Below are 4,659 nucleotides of genomic sequence, written 5' to 3'. Positions count from 1 at the left end.
CATTTGTTTTTGAGCACCTTCTTACTTTCTGGCATGAGAAGATATTCTACGTTCATTTTGTAGTTTTGTGATCCCAGACCTGTAGTCAAACATTTCTCCAAGTAGCCTTGATTCCTTTTATTGGAGATTGATATGACAAGATAGCTGGCTAACACCTTGAGTGACAGACCGTGAACAGAGTATCTAGCTGAGTCATGCTAATCTCCTAATCCATGGAAGCTGTGCAATAATATATTTGAATTGTTTTAAAGCCTGTGGATGGTAATAACTTGTTACAAAGCAAGATAAAACTGATATACACTTTTTTCTTCGAAGACATTCAATTTTGATATGCCATTCCTCTGCTTTTAGAGCCTTAATAACTTCTCATTGTCTTAATGATAAAATCCAACTTAATTAAAAACTTGCAAGGCCCTCTTCGGCCCTAGTCACCTCCCTAGCCCCATTGCTTATGAATCCAATGCTCTCACTCCATTCCAGACAGACTGAAATACTTGGATGGCCCTGATGACACCGTGTTCTCCTGCCTTCCTTGCTTCCACTTCATGTCTCAGTTTAAACTTTGATTTACTAGCAAGCCTTTTACAAGTGCCCCAAGACTGGATGAGGCTACTGTTCTCCTGGCTTTCAGAGAATCTTGTTTAGTACTTAGCACGGTAATTCAGATGGCTATGCCTGACTGTCTTCCTGAGTATACAGCACTCTCTTTGAGGTCATGTTTTTTATTTTAATTTTAATTTTTAAAATCTTACCCACCATTATCCTTCCCCAGGGTCTATGCCAGTGTGGACTGAGTGAAGGAGTAAATGAGAAAATGAACAGCATAATGCCTTATGAATTCAGGAAAAGCTGAATCTTCATCTGTTTGTTCCAGTGCAGACAGACTTGGCTTTGAATACCATCCAGCTCCATGATTCTCTCAGCTGAATTATTATTTTTTTGTACTTTAACAAATAGGGATAGTCATAGTGTTTACGGTATGCAGTTGTTCTGAGGAGAAATTAGGAAAATGTACGCAGTTGCACAGTGCCATGCACAACTCTAAATTCCAATTAATAAATGTAGGAAAAATGAGGGAAGTAGAAAAATGCACATGAAATGTTCACTATTAGCTTTACCGCAGTTTTTTCTTGGTAATGATCATTTCATGCATGCCTACATGTGGGCTACAAGGGGACCAGTTATTGTTTTTATGTGCTCAGCAGGATTTGTTTTTTCTTTGTTTCTCTCTCTTCCTAGTGAGGAAAAAGAAACTTAGTGGCAGTTGGCATGCTGCCAGCTGAGCATTTGCTGCTTTGAGTTTCAGTTTCCTTTCTTTCCTAGAGTCTCTGAAGTCAGGGATCTTTTAAGAAACTTCTGTCCCCAAACCGTGGCTGCTCAATAAATCAGACAGAACAGCTAATCCTCAATTTAAGCCTGATTCAACTCTTAGAAACAGGTAAGCGACTTTTTAATTGAAACATAATATTTGTACATATTTATGGGGTATGTGTGATATTTTGATACAAGCATACAATGTGTAATGATCAAATCAGGATCATTGGGAAATCCGTTGCCTCAACCATTTATCATTTCTTTGTGTTGGGAACATTCCAAATTTTCTCTTCTAACCTTTTCAAAATAGACAATAAATTATTGTTAACTATAGTTACCCTATTGTACTATGAACACGAGAACTTATTCCTTCTATGTAGCTGTATTTTTGTACCTTTTAACCAGCCTCTTTTCATCATCCCCTTCCTCTGACTTTCCCAACCTCTGGTACCTACCAGTCTACTCTCTGCCTCCATGAAATCAACCTTTTTTAAAAGCTTCCATGTATAAGTGAGAATATCACAGGTAAGTGACTTCTTGCCATCCAATGTTTCCTAGCCGTGTGTGAAGAAAAAGCTTGCTTTCTTTTTTTCTAAAAAGGAGTTCCAGAGTGGAATTGTTGCTAATGATCATATTTTGCTCTTTCATTTGTCTTTTATTTTAATGAAAATTTCACACACAGATAACTAGAGAGTATAAATGATCCATCCTGTAATCTGATATAGTTTTACCCGATTGTAAAAACGACTTGCTTTTTAAATTAGAATAGTTTGCTTTTACTTAAAAACAAAAGCATTACAAATAAAGTTGAAGAAATCTATGACTCTCTACTATACATTGTTTTCTTTTGAGACAGTCTCACTCTATTGCCCAGGCTGCAGAGCAATGTTGCGATGTCGGCTCACTGCAACCTCAGCCTCCCGGGTCCAAGGGATTCTTGTGCCTCAGCCTGCCAAGTACCTGGGATTACAGGTGTGCACCACCATGCCTGGCTAATTTTTGTATTTTTAGGAGAGACGGGGTTTCTCCATGTTAGCCAGGCTGGTCTTGAACTCCTGACCTCAAGTGATCTGCCATCCTTGGGCTCCCAAAGTGCTGGGATTACAGGTGTGAGCCACCACACCCAGGCTCTCCTATATTCTTTACTCTTCTTTTTATTTCCAGAGGGCAACATTATCTAGACTTTGGTATAAATTATTGTCATAATTGTTTTTATGGTTTTCTGTATGTATGTGTATATGTATCTAAATATGATCTCTAGTATTACTGTGTTAAAATTACTTCTGTTTTTATATACCAGCAAAAATGGTTTTATACAATAATTTAAAAAATTAATAGACATATTAATTTTATTTTTATTGATACATGATACATTACATATTTATGGGGTACAGGTGATATTTGGTGATGCACTTAGAATGTGTAATGATCAAGTCAGTGTATTTGTGGTTTCCATCACTTTGAGTATTTATTATTGCCACGTGTTGGGAACAAGCCAAGTCTTCTAGCTACTGAAATACACAGTACATTGTTTTTGACTATAGTCACTCTACTTTGTTGTTGACTAATAGAACTTCTACCTTTTATTTAACTGTATATTTGTACTCATTAACCAACATCTCTTCATCTGTTCTTCCTAGACACCCACCCACCCTTCCTAGCCTCCAGTATTTATCATTATACTCTCCACATTTATAATATCAACATTTTTAGCTTCCACATATGAGTGAGAACATGTGATATTTCCTGTGCCTAGGTTATTTCACTTAATATTCTCCAGTTCCACCCATGTTGCTGCAAATGACATGATTTTACTGTTTTTATAGCTAAATAGTATTCCATTGTGTAATATACCCCATTTTTCTTTATCCATCGACTTATGGACAATTAGGTTGATTCCATATCTTTTCTATCGTTAATAGAAATTCACAACAGAAATGTTGCTGTGATAAACCTGAGAGATACTAGAAGGAATTTTAACATATTGACCATATTAAACAATATTTAACATATTGATTGTATTCAGTTATCTTTTACAATGTGGTGTACAGACCCTAAAATAGTTCCTAATTGTCCCTGTCCTTTTTTTTTTTTTTAATACTCATGTCCATGTATAATCCCCCCTTGCCTGTGGATGGAACCTGTGACTTAACTGTAACTAATAGAATTTGGCAAATGTGATATGTTAAGATTATAATGTCCGCTATGCTAGGAGATTCTCTCCCTTGCTGGTTTCAGTGAAGTAAGTGGTCACGTTGGGGAGGCCCATTTGGCAAGGAATTAAGGGTGACTTCAGGCCAATAACCAACTGAGAACTGAGGACAGCCTCTGATCATCGGCTAGCAAGAAATAGAGTTCTCATATCTACAACCATAAGGAACTGAATTCTGCTAACAACCACAGGAGCTTGGAAGCATGGCCTTCTCCCATTAAACATAAACATTCTGCAGCTGTGGCTAGCACTTTGCTACAATTTCATGGAAGATTCTGAAGCAGAGAACCAAACTAAGTAATGGCTGGATTTCTGACCCAGAGAAACTGTGAGACTATAAATGTGTTTTGTTTTAAGCCTCTAAATGAATGGGAAATTGCTATGCAGTCATAGATGAATAGCACAATAAATTAGTCAATACTATTACTTCATCTGTAGCTGCTTTAGGGTTTTCCACATATAAGGTAATATCATCTGTGAGCAGAGGTGATTTTACTTCCTTTATCATTCAGGTATCTTTTTCACTTTTTTTTTATTGTGGCCTACTTGTTCTGGCTAGGACATTCAGTATTATGTTGAATAGAAGTGGTAAAAGTGGATAATCTTGTCTTGTACGTGATCTTAGAGGAAAAGCTGTCAGTTTTTCACTGCTGAATAGGATGTTAACTGTGAACTATTTTATTTTATTATTATTATTTTTTATTATACTTCAAGTTCTAGGGTACATGTGCATAACGTGCAGGTTTGTTACATATGTATACTTGTGCCATGTTGGTGTGCTGCACCCATCAACTCGTCAGCACCCATCAATTCATCATTTATATCATGTATAACTCCCCAATGCAATCCCTCCACCCTCCCCCCTCCCCATGATAGGCCCCAGTGTGTGATGTTCCCCTTCCCGAGTCCAAGTGATCTCATTGTTCAGTTCCCACCTATGAGTGAGAACATGCGGTGTTTGGTTTTCTCTTCTTGTGATAGTTTGCTAAGAATGATGGTTTCCAGCTGCATCCATGTCCCTACAAAGGATGCAAACTCATCCTTTTTTATGGCTGCATAGTATTCCATGGTGTATATGTGCCACATTTTCTTAATCCAGTCTGTCACAGATGGACATTTGGGTTGATTCCAAG

General features: G+C 37.3%; 1 protein-coding gene across 1 annotated transcript in view; it reads left to right on the top strand.

Moving 5' to 3' along the window:
- The first annotated feature begins 1,271 nt into the window (after positions 1 to 1,271).
- IFI44L (interferon induced protein 44 like) overlaps positions 1,272 to 4,659 on the top strand; it is a 25,090-nt gene continuing 21,702 nt past the window's right edge. Inside the window, exon 1 of the mRNA XM_023208899.1 lies at positions 1,272 to 1,438. The gene's annotated coding sequence lies outside the window, so the exon portion shown is untranslated. The remainder of the gene's footprint in view (positions 1,439 to 4,659) is intronic.

This window comes from Piliocolobus tephrosceles, chromosome 1 (genome assembly GCF_002776525.5).
Source record: "Piliocolobus tephrosceles isolate RC106 chromosome 1, ASM277652v3, whole genome shotgun sequence".
NCBI classification, from domain to species: domain Eukaryota; kingdom Metazoa; phylum Chordata; class Mammalia; order Primates; family Cercopithecidae; genus Piliocolobus; species Piliocolobus tephrosceles.
Note: the sequence above shows the minus strand (reverse complement) of the source record. Positions and strands in the feature narration are given on the sequence as shown.